At 45.0% G+C, this 16,323-nt stretch overlaps 1 long non-coding RNA gene across 6 annotated transcripts in view; it reads right to left on the bottom strand.

The window, feature by feature from the left end:
- LOC146544808 (uncharacterized) overlaps positions 1-10,020 on the bottom strand; it is a 95,862-nt gene extending 85,842 nt beyond the window's left edge. Inside the window, exons 1-3 of one of the 6 annotated variants that reach the window (XR_014882746.1) lie at positions 9,190-10,020; positions 4,977-5,110; positions 1,647-1,856 (exon numbers count right to left, since the gene is read on the bottom strand). This is a non-coding gene — a long non-coding RNA (uncharacterized LOC146544808). The remainder of the gene's footprint in view (positions 1-1,646; positions 1,857-4,976; positions 5,111-9,189) is intronic. The other 5 variants (XR_014882741.1, XR_014882742.1, XR_014882743.1 and 2 more) reach the window with 5 other exon arrangements.
- Positions 10,021-16,323: the final 6,303 nt, after the last annotated feature.

The following is a 16,323-nucleotide window of genomic DNA, read 5'->3' as shown; positions in this document are numbered from 1 at the left end:
ACAGCAGGTATCTCCACAACAGCACAGTGAACAGCTTCATTGGACAACAGACCTATCCTAAAATATTCAGTGAATTTCCCCATGCTGTCATATAGGAATTCACATTCTCGATAGGATGTTCCTGTAGTTAATTAACCTCTGATCCTTATTTCCAGTGGGAAGGTCTCTCATTTCTGTCTCCAGTAAATGTGTCCTGCAGCTCTTCACACAATAGATCAGGCAGCCTGCTAAAACCTGGCACCTGCTGCTGCTGCAAGTGTTTCTGGGGACTGATCATATCCCTTTTAACCTTATCTCCTGTGAGCCAAACATACTGCAGCTCAGGAGGTTCACGTTGGCTATTAGGAAAAATTTCTTCTCAGAAAGTGTGGTGAGGTATTGGAACAGGCTACTCAGGAAAGTGATGGCGCGGGCAGAAGGAATTCTCATCTTTCCCCATTTTACCGTGGATGACCTGGTGCAGTGGGTGAGAGCTGGAAGGATTGTAGCACTGTAAGGGAGAGCAGGGCCTGCATTGAAAGCTGACAAGGTAGAAGTGTGAGTCATTAAAAAGCAAAGACCAAACTATAAAGGTCACTGTCCTGTCCCTGTATTCAAGAAGTGAGTATATATGGCATTGAAGGACATGGTTTAGTGGGCACAGTGGTGATGGGTTGATGGTTGGATTAGATGATCTTAGTGGTCTTTTCCAATCCTAATGATTTTATTCTACAGCAGACTGAGTGTCTGATTTTTGGTTAGCCATGAATTATTCCTTAAAGAAAAGCACTGCCACCCTGCTGTTAGCACTGCCTGACACAAAGCCCACGATGTGGAAGTATCACTGTGCTGCCTGACCATTCAAACCACGCCACGGTGGCAGCTGCCTACTCCCCAAACTCACTGTCTGCTGCAGAAAGGAGGCAAAGCTGTTATCTGCATCGTCTCCATGTCACGCTGCCCTTTGCAGTCCCTTGATCTCCGTAACTGGAGTATACTAATGGGAGTGCCAGAGCCTGAAGTGGCTTAAAGCCATTTTGCTCATTGCTCGATGAGTGGATGAAATCTGCAGGCAAGCAAGTCAAGAGCTTTCCGCTTCCCGCAGCAATGAGTACACCAAGTGGCCTGCCTTGTTTAGCTGCTTTTATGAATGGAGCTAGAAAAAAGCAGATGCTGTGAAGTTGTTGCTAAGAAGATTTTTCTTTTTTTTTCCTGCTGCCCTGACTGCTCCAGCCAATGCAAGCACAAGTGTCCCGAGCACTGTGCAGCTCTGAAATGAAGGAAGTGGAAAGGACAGAAAGCACAGGTTCCTGCACTGCACTCAGCAATTACACAATCTCATATCTGCAATTATTTCTGGCAAGGTTTATTCACCTCGTGGGAGACTTTTGGAACAACACGGTGCTTTTCTAGGGAGTGTCAGTCATCGGGAGAACGTGCCTTCCAGAACTGTTTTTTTTCTTTTTTTTAAATCTAAGTAATTGTTTCTTTATAGTTTGGTCTTTGCTTTTTAATGACTCACACTTCTACCTTGTCAGCTTTCAACGCAGGCCCTGCCCTCCCTTACAGTGCTACAATCCTCACAGCTCTCACCCACCGGTCACCCAGGGTAAAATGGGGAAAGGTGAGAATTCCTTTTGCCCTCACCATCCAGACGTTCAGCTTACCAGGGGCTGCTTCTGAGGGTCTGCGGTGAGCAAGCATTAAAAGCAAGGTGCAGGCACGCCTCTGATACATGCAAGTAGAGGTTGGGCTGTGGTTTGAGATGTAGAATCCAGATGCATTTTTATGGAGACAGCGACAGGCTCCGACCCCCAGCACAGCTTCTGTTCCAAGTGTCTCCTTTCTGTTCCAGCCACCCACAGTGCAGAAGTGCTCTTCAAAATAAAGAGACACAAAGCTTAAACATTCATAAAATTACTTCTTTAGCTTTAATCTCCATGAAAAATGAGCACATGTTTAATGAAGGGCTGGTGTGTGTGTGTGTGTGTGTGTAACTTTTACCCTTTTGCTCCCCTTTAAAAAAAAAAGAAAAAAAAAAAAAAGAAAAACAACTTGAGGCAGAGAGCAATTATGGAAAATTTCAGGCTGAATGGTTAAAGCGTGTCCAACTTGTAAAGTAATTGGAAACACAAGGGTAGAAAGGAAAGTGTTTGGCAACATGAGTATTGTGCTTTGGGATGAAAGGTGCTATGTAACTGAAGGACTCTTTTTTATTGCAAGCTCTCCTCTCTGATATGTTAATTGTGTTTTGCCTGATCCCTTGACAGTTCATTAATTTTTGCCCAATTGCAGGCTGTCAAGTGCAGATAAATTCCAGACTATTATGGGAACACCCTAGAAGTTTGTATAGAAAGGAAACTCACTGTTTCCTGTATCATCCTTCTGGGGATCTTGAAAGAGTTCACAAAAAGCACTTAAGCGAACTTTCTTTGCTGGATAACGGAAGGAAAGGAAACTGTGAACAAGCAAACAACACTCAATTCCATGAGACAAGAGATACTAGTAGGTCAGTGAGAGAAAGTGAAGTCAGTGACTGCAACACACACACACACAGGCACACAGAAACTATCTAATGGTACTCTCAAAATAATGGGAATCTCTGCACTTGCGCAGTGGTTTTGATCTGTGGTGGAACATCTGTCCCAGCAATGTGTGGAGTCTCTTAGATGTATCTTGAAGATCAAATAACAGAGTTGGAAATGGTCATGGATCAGCTGAATAGCTTCTCTTTTTTCCTGCCACGAACAGCACAGTGAGCAGAGGTCTGTTATCACCAGCTGCATGCTTTCCTAGGGCTGGCTTCAAGTGCAGAATTCACACAGAGTTCAGGGGGCTGGGGCCAAACAGCTTCAGGTGTGCAAGTACATCCTCCATCTCCAAGACTGAGAAATGCCCCATCCCTGGAGGCATTTGAGGCCTGGCTGGATGTGGCTCTGGGCAGCCTGGTCTGCTGGTTGGTGACCCTGCACACAGCAGGGGGATTGAAACTAGATGGTCATTGTGGTCCTTTTCAACCCAGGCCATTCTGTGATTCTATGATTCTATGAAATACTGGGAATAACGAATTATTAGCTTGTCTCCATCTCTATTTTAAGCCTAAAGACATGAGTTGGCATGTTCTCATAAACTGTTGGACTGTATGCTCCTGTCTATGATAACTTTCAAACTTCTGGGTTTCAGCAGCAATTCAGAGGGATCGAAATCACTGAGCAGATGAAACTCAATGAGTTTGTTAAATAAGTGCCTAGAGGTGGAGGTCTGCAAGGGGCACTTCTGGGATATACACTTTGTGGCATTCAATATGCGTCAATCCAAATGGTAGAGGGACCTCCTATCTGCTTAAACCCCAGGAAAACTGCTTGAATTTTGCAGTTTACAACAAGCCACAAAAATGTAAGAAGAAATAGTCCTGAGGAATTCTTGGTTAGCAGTAAGCAGAGCAGGGTGGGAGGAAGGGAGAGAAGGGAAGCTGTACAGCAGCATCTCATTTCTAGGAAGTGAAGCTCAAAACAAACCAGAGAAGACAACAGAAAGCCGATAATCCCTACAAAACAGAATCACTCCCTCAGAAGAGGAAGATTTTGTGCAGTAGAGTATTAAGGATCAATACCAAAGGGCAAAGCCGACAGGTCACTTCCAGGAGGAAGAAAGAATACAAATTTAATTCATAAAGTCATAGAATAGCTTGAGCTGAATTCAGTTCTATGTCCAAAGTTCCCAAATTCTTCACTGCACTTCTCCAGCCATGTTCTATCCACAGTCCCACCAGATCACACTGAGAGGATATGGAGAACACATTGATTTGCACTGCTGAAAGATAAACCTCCAAAGGGAACATCACAGGCTTGTGAGACCTGTCGGAAGGGAGGTCAAGGATAGAATGAATTGATGGAGCCAGCTGGTAGATGGCTGCTCAATACCTGTTGTAGAGTTTAAGAGAGGATTTCTGTCTCCGACGATGCTGACTGGAAATTTTTGAAAGGTATTTATGAAAATATCAATTATGAAAACATTTTTTTTCTGGCAGCTTCTGTAACATACACTTCTGGTCTGACCAAAACCACTAATGGGAAAAAGAAAGGGGAAACTTTTGCCAGCTGGAAGAAAATATTTTGTTCGTTCACATTTAGAACAAACCATTCAGGCCAGTTCCTGTCTAACTGGGACTGGCGAGGGCCATTTTTGCAGAAATACGGCTGATTACTTGATGATAAAAATCAAATCTCTCCCAAACCATTTCTCCTGATCTGCTCTCAAAGTTCTGCACAGCATCAGTGCTTCCTTGGGGAGCTCATTAAAACACCCTTGCTGCTAAGAACTTTCTCTCCTCTCAATTTTGTTAACTTCTTTATCGTCATCTGCTCTGCATGTTGCAAATCATCTCCATTCAAGCTGCCACCTTCTGAATTTCTGTCCCTCAAGCATTGGAACCCCCATCCTCCTTTCCCACATGGTTTAATCACCTCTGTTCTCTGGCCCAAGTAAATGCCAAAATATGCTTTTGGACAGCATCTGTCTGCACTCAGCATCAAGACACTGACAGGCCAGAAGAGAGGGCTGAGACCCGTGTAGGGATAAGGGATCTTTATTTCTACTCTGAAATATTCAAAACAACTTCCTTGCCTGATTTGATTCACTAATCATAGAAGAAAAAAAAAGAAATTGCTGGAACAGGCTGCCCCAGAGAGGCTGTGGATGCCCCATCCCTAGAGGTGCTCGAGGCCAGACTGGATGGGGCCCTGGGCAGCCTGGTCTAGTATTAATTAAATGTGGAGGTTGGTGGCCCTGCATGTGGCAGGGGAGTTGGAGCTTCATGATCCTTGAGGTCCCTTCCAACCCTGGCCGTTCTGTGATCTGTGATTCTGTGAAGAAAAACTCAAGATTAATAAACTTTTGGTCAGCATTTCTTGGTATCTGAGGTATGTAAGTTAGGATGTTAGTCACCAGACTCCCTTTACAAATAAAGGAAAAAGCTTTTGAATTGATAAGATTACCCAAATAAAAGAAGCATCGAGGAAAGATGTCTCTATAATCTTCTTGGTTTGCTTGCTGCTGACAGCATTCCAGAAAAGAGCAATGGCACCTCCAGCTACCCCTTCAACACGTTGCATGGTAGCTCCAGGATGATCTGGGAAATGTTCAAGGAAAAGGACAAAATTGCTCAGAAAGAACTGAAAAAATGCAGCTGTTTTTTTTTTTTTTTTTTTTTTTAATAGAGATCAAAAGTGAGAACTGGGGTGTGACTTACCCTAGGAAAGACAATACTAGGGGAAAGGACCATTATCTGTCAGCCCCTGCAGTGTGACACAAGATGTAACAACTGTGATATGAGTCAATGCACACTGTTCATCCAGCAGAAAAGTATCCATTTATTTTTATGTTGGTTTTTTTTTCCTACCAAATTAGCTAGATGGATTGAATAATCCTGAGCATATTTGATCAGCAGATAAAAAAGAGAGGAATGGGAGACCTCTTCTGGGGAGCAACTAGATTTTGAATCGTCACTGTAAGGTGAAACCAGAGCTTAAGAACAGCAGTGTGCAGCCTCCACACCGCTCTTCATGTAAAGGGACAACTTCCTTCCAAACACAACAAGAAAATTCATGATTGGGTTGACAGGTGTTGTGTTGAGGGACGTGAACTATTGGTGATTGGTGAACAGTTGGACTGGATGATCTTTTCCAACCTTGGTGATTCTATAATTCTATATTCATTTGTAGGGAAAGGGAAAAATCATTGAATGCAATTTAAGTGAATTACAGAATTTGTGAATTTGTCATTTTTCACCCACCTTTTAGGAGTGGAAAGTAATTGAAATCACTTCTAAAACCTCAGTATTCTGAGGATTTCAATTTCCACTCCAAACATCTCTGGACTTTGGAAACATATTGCATTTTTTTCCTCAACGTTGAAAATGGCTTTATAAGAAATACTTCGGGATCTGCAATTGTTCAGTAGTGTTTAGAAATTCAAGAAATTAGAATAAAAATTATTCACCCAATTCATATCAGTTTCCCTGTTACAACAACAACGGTTTGCTCAGGGTTATTCCTCAAACCTGGGTTGCTTAAGTCATTTAAATAGATTTCTATTTCAGAAACAAAATGAGAGCCAAGAATTTCACAATTAAAAGCTCGAGGGCTCTAAAACTTGGCTTCACCTAAGACTCTTAACATTGTTTTTATTATCTTAATCACTAGGTTTTTTTACATACTAATTTTCCATCCCTTTACTAACCAGTGCCAATCCAACTTGCTTTTCCATCACCCAGGTGAGCGTTACTCATGTTTTCAGGGGAACATTAAAAAGAACCTGGATATCATCAGTACGGCCATGTCTATTTTTGTGACTCTCGTGGACCTTTGCTAACACTGAGTCAGAGCTAGAGAAGCCATTAGCTTAGATGTAGCTCCTTGAGTTATACCCTGGAGTTCTCCAAAAATACAGAAAACACTGCTGCTTTTCCAAATGAAGTTTTCATGACACAGGGCTAAACAATTTGAAATTCTGACCACACTGGGACCCAGAATATTGCAAACACTGATTAGGTACAGTGCCGATTAGGCAAGGGAGAGATGAAATGAGATAAGTCACAACATGTGGTTTTAACAGGCCCCAGCAAAGCAAAGAGCAAAGCAAGACCTCCAGGAAGGCTCCAGAGGCTTCAGGTCCCACCTCAGTGATCAAAACAAACGTGCCCAATAACACCTGCATAGTTCAAATTCAGCTGCAGCTAAAAGGTTGCAAGACAAGAAGACAGTATGAATAACAATAAATGATCTGTTAAATGAAAGTCGTGTTTTCATGTCTAGATCTATAGATTATGTGTTGTGATCAGATGGATAGTTGGACTAGATGCTCTTAGTAGCCTTTTCCAACCTTAATGATTCTATGATTCAGATAAAAGGCAGCCTGCTCTGGTGGCTGGCGACCCTGCACATAGCAGGGGGGTTGAAACTAGGTGATCTTTGAAGTCCTTTTCAACCCAGGCCATTCTATGATTCTACGATGATATAATTTTATTCTGTGCTAAACTAGATGAACTGGCTATCACTTATTTGTAAGTTGAATCCAGGAAAGATTGTTTTGCTACGTGAAAGCATTAGGGAACAGACTTACATCTCGGGCGAGACTTCAGTTGAAAGATTGATTTTCATCAGCTTTCTGGTACACTGTCTGCAGAGGAACCTTCACAGAGGGAACATTAACACAGCTCTCTGCTCAGGGCATTTTTCTGTATTCACTAGTGTAAACTGACAATATTACTGAGCAGCTTTCACCATGGTGAAGCTAATGTGAATGAAGTCACTTGAAAATCATCTCAGTCTTAACCAACCTCCCGTTTTGCAGGCGTTACTTCAAGGTTTTGGTTCTTTGCAAACCAAATGCGATGAAAACGTATCCGTTTTTCAATTTGGCTCTGAGCAAAAATAGAGAAACCGAAGTACAAATATCCCAGTGCAGAAATGGAAACCTCATAAACATCATCGTCATGGTTTAATATGAGACGGCTCGGAAGGAATACTGACTAATCCCGGCTCATTGCCCAAGCAGAGAGAAAAATAGCAAATAACATGAAAAGGACTTCTGGTGTCTCCATTGAGAGGGAAGAAGTGACTGAACTACCAAGTCATGCCGTTCTCAAATGCTGTCTAGCAGCACTTTAACTGCTCTCAGTGTTTATGTAAGGTTTGAAAGATACTGTTCTTGAAGGCCTGTCAAGTCATTCCTTGTCAACTTTAAATTGCACTGGAGTTTAACACCTCACAGTTTTATTGTGAAGATAATTATAGAGCACATAGATTAAAAAGGCAGGATAATTTTGCTGCTGTTAATACCGCTTTTTAGCTGTGCAAACCAGGACAATAATGAGAAGGAAACCTCATTTTTCAACACACGAATGCTTCAGGGACCTCACAAGCAGCAGCAAGAGCAATACAGCTCATGACCTCATATGAGCATCTTGCCAACACAACCTCTAGGAGCTTGGGACTCCACTACAAGTCATTTATTTTTCCATCTGGGCAAGGTGTAGGATAGCTCCTGCTCTTACTCCAGGTTTCAGCCCAAGAGATAGGCTCTGCTTTGTTGGCTTAGGACTGTTGACATTGCTCTAGGGTGACATGAGCCAATTGGCCTCAGATGGGTAAATTCTGGGCAGAGTTTCTACACAAAGCTATCCGGCACTGAGAATTCAAGCTCATAGTCAAGTTTGGCTACCACAGGTAATCTCAGTGAGCCAGAAAATCTGCTTGACTGGGTCACTGCCATAGAATCACACGGAGCATTATCCCATCCGTGGGACCTTCTTGTAACTTGTCTGCGTTTTAAAAAAAATCTTTGGTTGGCTTGGCACAAGTCTATAGTCTTTATCTGATAGGCAGAAACTGGAAGCATCCCAATGCTTTTAGGGGGGAAATAAAAGCATCAAGGGACATGAACGATTTTACACAGCTACTTAAAGTTCCAAATTAATGACAACGTATGTTGGGGAAGGGTGGGAAGAAGGAAAAACGACAGTTTCAAGCTCACAGCACTGTTTTCCCATCAGAAATGAACCAAACACCCTTTTGTGAGAGATACCCCAAGGATAAGTTACAGGCCAAACATGTGAAAATCAAGACTCATTTTTCACGTCATTTACAAGTATCCTGGCCGGGAGACCTCATCTCTGCTCAGGTCTCCCAAATTCATGGCCTCTCCTTACCAGGAGACACCTCTAAGAGCTGGCTGCGTCACATGTCATGGAGTCTGAAAGCCAGTCCAAACAATCCTGAGGGCTTCTGTCCATACAGAAGACAAATTACCTTGTTAAAGTCCTGGCTTTCAAAGGATTTAGGCACAGCAGCAGTTTCGGGAGGTTCAGTTTAATCTAGGAATCCCTGCAGTTTATGTAAAACAACTCACACTAGATCTGAACACTGGCAAATAGTCAACTAAATCCATTATTGCATGATAATGCTCAAACATTTCATTAATTCCTAACCAGCTGTCCTCTGCTCCCTTACCCCTTTCATCACACAAACATTTCTTTAACTGTCTGAGGGAGGGGAGAGGGAGGATCAGACGCAGTCTTGTAAAATTCCTTCACCCGCACTGCCTGCGGCAAGTTATTTCTTTTGACACGCATGTAAAATAATATTGGGGAGTTGTTTGTTTGGCTTGGCTGCATGGCAAATTTTCGTAACAGTTTTGTAAGCCACGTACCTGCGAAATGGAGGAACTTGCTGACGATCCTGCTGGCTGGTTAATTAACATTGATCATTAAACAGGGAAGACCACTTGCTCCAATTTCTATGCCAAGACACAGGACATCGTGTAGAAAGCTGCAAGGCTTTTAGGGGAGGATATTGCTCTCCAATGTCCAATGTTTAGAAAATCCTTCGGTACTGCCTGCCAGACAAACCATTGGGAGCAAGGATCAGCACCCTGGGGGTTTCTCCAGCTATGTGACCCAAAAAATGGAAACCAAAAAGCATTATAAGGGTCAGTAGGGAGATTTGAAGGTCACTCCTGGATGTTTTCTTCACAGAAGGCGCTCGCTGAAGTGCCTCAGCCTATGTATTGCCTAGGGACAAATAACCACTGAGGAACAGGAACTGACAAAAACCACCCCGTTGAGCAGGCATCTGCTGAAAGGCAGACCATAACAAATGCTAAGGACAGAAGCAGGTCCCTAAACTCACTCTCAACCACGGTTTAGGAGCTTTTCTCACATTCCCACAAACATTAGTCCCTCTCCTGCATAAAAGCAGCACACGCCTGGACCACGACTCCGTGTATTGACAGTCGTGTCCAGCACACATCCACAGATCTCATTTCATTTCTCCTCTGCCAAGACTTGAGGATGTGTTTATTTATTATGAATTAAATATCTGGAGTTGAACAAGAACCTCAGAGGGAAGAGGTGGGTCTGCTTCCTTGGATTTCTTTTTCCATCCTTTCACTCTCTTTATAACAATTTGGATATTTTTTTTTAAACAAAAATGTTTGCTTTATGGAAAATTACCCTCTCTGGCTCTCAGCTCAGCGAGTGGCTGAGAGTTAACAACGCTCAAGAGAAAATCACAAGGAAATAAAATGGAGAAATATCTGGACACGTCTGAACATGTCTGGACATAGCCTGAACACGTCTGAAACGTCAGGGCAAGGTAAGGAGCAAGTTTCACCACAACGGCAGGCAAGAAAAGAACAATAAAATGGTATCTTAAAGTGAGATGTCTAAACATCACGTAGCCTGGGTTGCCACAGTATATGGGGGAACTAAAACATTTCAGAAGGTGTAACTACACAACTTGAGATGGTACTGTCATTATAACATCTATAAACATCAGTAGTATGCCAAAAAAATAGAAGAACAACCTCTCTTTGACTTTGTGACTCCTCACCGATCGTTAATTCAGTGAGCTGTGTATCATTGTGGTCATGCACACTACCAAGTTCTTGGTCTGAATTAGTCTAAAAATACATTGAAAGTCATATTCTACAAAAAGAATAATGCTGGGCTTTTTTGTTCTTTGGAGGATGCAATCACAGTGGTTTTGTCAGGATCAAAATTAACATTGCCCTGTAACAGTGGATGGATGCATATGGCTCTTTCATTTTGCCTTCTCTGGGTTTCCTTTCTCTCCCCCCGAAGCCTGCTACGTTTTGTGGTTTATTATTCATGATCTGCAGAGAAAGAAGTTCACAAGAGGAGGAAAAAGAAAAAATTGTTTTGGAACATACTTAACAGCGTGTCAAGGAACAGAAAACAATTACACTTATGCAATCTGATGTGCATTTATGCAATATAATGTGCATTTTGCAGGCTGCTCACATGCTACCTCACACGTCCCATTTGTGTAATGAAAATGAGAGCTATGAAGGCTGGGGGGGCTGAAGTAATTCAGATTATATATATATATATATATATATGCCTATGGGACTTAAATGATTTAGATTGTATATGTGTATATATATAATATATATCCCTGTAATTAAAAATTTTTTTTTTTGGTTTTAAAAAGTAATTTTAGGGCAGGTTTGCACGGGGGTCACACAGTGTGGCGGGAACACAGACGCTTTTTTTCCTCAGAATAAAGGTAATACGTTTGGAATGTGGAGCAGAGAGGGACGGTGCCCAGCCCAGCTACTGTTATGTGGTAACTGATGGCTGCTCAGGTATTAAAACAAACGGTCGAGCTGCAAAAACACAATTCGTGGGGTTTTTTTGTAGAAACCAAGACCAGGCCTGCTGGCGGTCGGTCGGTCAGGCTCTCTGTGGAGCCCCGCAGCAGCCGCCAGGCCGGCCGTCCCTCAGCGCAGCAGAAACGCCCGTACACCTGCTGCCGCACCTCCCTCAGGAGGTAACGACCCCCCGCCCCTGAGAGGGGACGCCGGGCGCCCCCGTAGCCCGCCCGCCCGTCGCCATAGCAACGCGCCCCCTCCCCCCCGACCCGGGAGCCCTTTGACCACGCCCTCCTTATTGCATATTCATGACCCCCCAAGTGCAGGGGTGGGGGCGTGAAGGGGGCGGAAGCGGAAGCGGGAGCGGGTTTCCGAGGAGCCCGGTATAAAGCGGCCGCTGGTGCCCGGTGTCGCTCGCCGCGCTTGTGCCGCCGTGAGTGTGCTCACCCCTCCCTCCTCCTTCCCCCCCACCCCTCCCGCCGGCCGCCGCGGGTACCTCTCGGTACCGTCACAGCCTCCCCCGTCGCACGGAGCAGGACCCGGGTGCAGGGGGAGACCCGGGGCAGGTAAGGGGAAGTGGGGGGGGAGGGGAGAGTGAGGGAATGGGGCTGTATGTGAGGGGGGGGGGGGGAGAGGGGAGCGTGAAGGTGAGGGAAGGTTGGGCAGGGTGAGGGAGATGTAGGATTGGGAAGGTGGAGTGGGCTGTTGGGGTGGCTGAGATACGGAGAGCTGTGAAAGTGTGAAAGGGCTGGGGAGATTTAGGGATGAGGTGTTGGGGGTGAGGATTTCAGCTGAGGGAGGTGGAGGGCCCAGGAGGTGGGGAAGGGTGCTGTGGGGAAAGGAGATGATGGGGATGGTGAAGATGAGGGTCTTGATGGATGAAAAGCTTAATGTGAACCAGCAGTGTGCACTTGCAGCTTGGAAAGCAAATGGTATCCTGGGCTCCATCAGAAGAGGGGTGGCCAGCAGGGACAGGGAGATGATTGTCCCTATTTAATCTGCCCTTGTGAGGCTCCATCTGCAGTACTGTGTCCAGATCTGGAGCCCCCAGTACAAGAAAGACAGGGAGCAGTTGGAGAGGTTCCAGAGGAGACTCACAAAGATGACTGGGAGACTGGAGCACCTCCCCTATGAAGACAGGCTGAGGGAGCTGGGCTTGTTCAACCTGGAGAAAAGAAGGCTGTGGGATGACCTCATTGCAGCCTCTCAATACCTAAAGGGAGCCTACAAACAGGAGGGAATCAACTCTTTGAAAGGGTAGATAATGGCAGGACAAGGGGAAATGGTTTTAAGTTGAGGGAGGGAAATTTAGGTTGGATGTCAGGGGGAAGTTCTTTACTATGAGAGTGGGGAGGTGCTGGAACAGGCTGCCCAGAGAGGCTGTGGATGCCCCATTCCTGCAGGTGTTCAAGGCCAGGCTGGATGGGGCCCTGGGCAGCCTGGTCTAGTATTAAATGAGAGGTTGGTGGCCCTGCATGTGGCAGGGGGGTTGGAGCTTCATGATCCTTGAGATCCCTTCCAACCCTGGCCATTCTCTGATTCTGTGAGCTGGGGAGATTGTGAAAGTTTGATGGAGATGTGAGGATTTAAGGAGATGGGGAGGAGAGGGAAGGGGGGGGGGGGGGGGGAGGGAAGCGTGAGAGATCTGGAGGGTTAAGAAGGTGTGGGGTGATGGAAATGTAAAATGAGGGGGATATAGGACCATGAAGGTCAGGAGGGGTTGGTGAGAATTGGGCTGGGGGAGATGTAGGGCTGTGAAGGTGGAGTGAAGTCATCTGGGTGAGGCAGATGGAGCCATGAAGGTGAGGAAGGGTTGAGATTTGGGGTGAGGGGGATGTAGAGGTTGTGATGGTGAGGATTTGGGGTGATGAAGCATGGGAGTGTGGAGATGAGGAAGGACTGGGGAGCTGTGAGGTGTTGATTTAAGGTGTGGGAGATAGGGCATTGTGAAGGTCAGGAAGGGTTAGGGAGACATTGGGGCTGAGTTAAGGATGTGGGGTGACTCACGGGGATGAGTGTTATATGCAACCATGAAGGTAAAGAAAGACTGGGGAAACTTGGGATTAGGAATATGTAGGGTCATGAAGGCAGAATGATGGAAGTGTGGGGTGATATATGGGACCGTGAAGGTTGGGTTGGTGAGATCTTGGGCTGTGAAGTGAATGAAGATGGGATGAGGAAGCTGTGGAACTATGGAGATAAAGAAGAGGTGGGGAGCTGTGCGGTGAGGGAAGGTGGAGTGAGGATTTTAGGTGAAGGTTATATGGGACCATGAAGGTCAGGAAGGGTTATGGTAATTTAGGGTGAGAGATCAAGAGCTGTAAAGAGCATGGAGTGAGAAGTTGAGATAAGTGAGAAGGTGAGGAAGGACTGGGGAGCTGTGGGGTAAGGATTTTGGATGAGGGAGATAAGGTGCTGTGAAGATTGGGAAGGGTTAAGAATGCACAGGGTGAGGGAGATGTAGGGCTGTGGAGGTGAAGAAGGTGAAGTGAGGGACTGGATAACAGACATGGAACCATGAAGGTGAGAAAAAGCTGGGGAGATTGGGGTGAGGAAGATGTGGGGTTGGGAAAGTGGTGAATGTGGAGTGAGGACTGGGGATGAAAGAAATGGGACCATGGAGGTCAGGGAGAGTTGGGAAGATGTGGGGCTGTGAAGGTCATGCATACAGGGTGAGGATTTGGGGTCACAAAGCTACAGAACTACAGAGATAGAGAGATGGAGAGTTGTGATGTAGGATGTAGAGGTGTATGGGATCATGACAGTAAGGAAGAGTTGATGAGCTGCAGGTAGAGGGATGAAGTGTTGTGAAGGTGAAGAAGGCAGAGGGAGGATTTGGGGTGATGGAAATAGGAATCATGAAGGTCAGGAGGGGTTGGGAGATATGGGGTGAGGGAGATGCATCTCCTGTACACAGTTGCAAAGGTGAAAAAAGTGTGAGAGGCTAGGAGGAGGGAAGTATGGTACCATGAGGGTGAAGAAGGGTGAGAAGCTGTTGTGTGATGACTTAGGGTGAGGGAGATAGGAGTCAAGGAGGGTTAGGGAGACTTAAGGTGTGGGAGATGTAGTGCTATGAAGGTGAGGTGAGGAGCTTGGGGTGAATGAAACATGGAATCCTAGAGATGAGTAATGACTGGTGAGGTCTGGGTGAGAGAGATTTGGAGTTGGGAAGGTGAATGCAGGGTGTAAAAGACACAAAACCATGAAGGGTTGAGGAGATCTAGGGTGACAGATGTGAGGGTGGGAAGGGCTGGGGAGCTAGGAGGTGAGGGAGATGTGGACCATAAAGATGGGAAAGGTTAGTGAGATCTAGGGAGAGGGAAGTGTAAGGCTATGAAGCTGTAGGATAAATGTGTGTGACAGAAAGGTTGAGAAGCTTTGGGATGAAAGATGCTGTCAGGATGAGAAGGGAACGAGGAATTACGGGATGTGTGGGCTTTGAAGGTGTGAAAGGGCTGGGGAGCTTTGGGGTGATGGAGAAATTAGGTTGGAGGTGGAGAAGGGGTGAACTCTCTGACAGAGATAGAGACTGGAAGAAGAGCTTGGGAGGATGAGCAGGGGTGGTAGAGTGAGTGAAGGGTTGGAGAGGCTGGTGTGGTGTTTCTGGGGTAGAGCACTGAGTCCTAATGAGGTGAGGATGGGGTGAGAAGGAGGTGGTTCCTGAGCTTTTGCTGGAAAAGGTCTTGACAAAGGGGCTGAAAATGGAAGTCTGTTCAGTTTTCTAGACTATTAAACTTAAGTAGTCTGCCATCTGAATAATTCCATGTTTAATCTGTAACCTGATCATGGTGTGTGCCATAAAACAAGGGAGTCTAACCTCATCTAGTTTGATATGGTGGAGGGAGGAAGAAATGATTTAGCACTTAACTCTTAGAAATCTCCCTTGAAAGCTGTAGATCTCTTTAAAATCACATTACCAGTGACTTGCAGCTCTGAGATGCTTGCACTTAGCACATCTAGCAGGTGTAGGAACTGCTTCTGACCTTGAAAATTACTCTCCCTTTGGGACAGTGTTCCATTGTAGTAGGTCCTGTTAAAGTTGTCATCCTGTGGTCATCTTAAATGGAGGAAGAAAAGGAAGGGTCAAGACAATACCTAGCCAGGACTCCAGGGTGCAGAGAGTGAGTTAACATTGCTGGAGTTGGCTACTGCAGCTAATGGGAAGGGCTAGAAAAAACATTGCAGGATGTTGACTATTAGAAAGAGAAGGCAATTTCTCCTCCTATTGCAAGATGTGAAGCTGCAATGGTAGGCAGCACTGAAAGTGGGGAGCACAGAGGAATAACTGCAGTGTTCTGAGAATTCAGAAGGAAAAATCACTGTTATAGTGTGTATCCTTGCGGCTCTGTTTAAAAAAAAAAAAAAACAACTGCTCCAGTGTGATCTGCGTCATGTTTTGCTGCCTTGGTTCAGACAGTGCTACTAAAATATTTAATGAAATATGGCTCGAGCTGGTGCTTGAGGTCAAAGAAAGCACTGGTGCATACTTGCTGCTTGCCTGTAGAGCTTGAGCTTTTCTGTAAATGCTTGGCAGGAGTGGTTGCTGATGTGATTGCTCTGACACTTCTACTGTTTAAATGCAGGACCTGCAGAGCTTGTGCATGCTGGTTTTTTTCCCCCCCACAACATTATTGCAAGAGATAAGGTCTTCCTTGTTTGGTTTGTTTAATGATTATACTGAGTTGGTGAAATGTTCAACAGGCCTAAATGTTCCCCTCCTAAATAAGGGAAAGTGGCTTCAGATAAGAGATAAAGGTATTTAGTTGACACTCTGGCTGTAAGCATCTCCAGAAGTGTTTGGCTTTTCTTTTTTTGCCACAAGGTAACAGTACCTTAAGCTGCTGAAGCTGCATCCTGTAGTCACTTGAAGGTGTCTGAAAGCATCTGTGAGTTTCACTGTAAGGGGCAGTGGCATCTGTTGTCTTGTGAGAGCTTTATTTCTCTATCAGTGAGATAGTTATTTTGTCATGAGAACTGTCCTTAATGCCCGGTTTGACTTCAGTGATGAATGGGATGTGTGGAACATCTATTTCTACTGTAACAGTGGAGACCAATTTACATGAGTTGGCTCATGTCTCACTACAAAAACTGTCATCCTTTCCTTGCTCAAATATATATATATAGCTGAGACATTTCCAGTATAACTGAAAACGTATGTTTCTGGAGATAACC

Source organism: Meleagris gallopavo, chromosome 3, assembly GCF_905368555.1.
Source record: "Meleagris gallopavo chromosome 3, MGAL_WU_HG_1.1, whole genome shotgun sequence".
In the NCBI taxonomy this organism is placed as follows: Eukaryota; Metazoa; Chordata; class Aves; order Galliformes; family Phasianidae; genus Meleagris; species Meleagris gallopavo.
The sequence above is the reverse complement of the archived record's forward strand: the minus strand, read 5'-3'. Positions and strand labels throughout refer to the sequence as shown.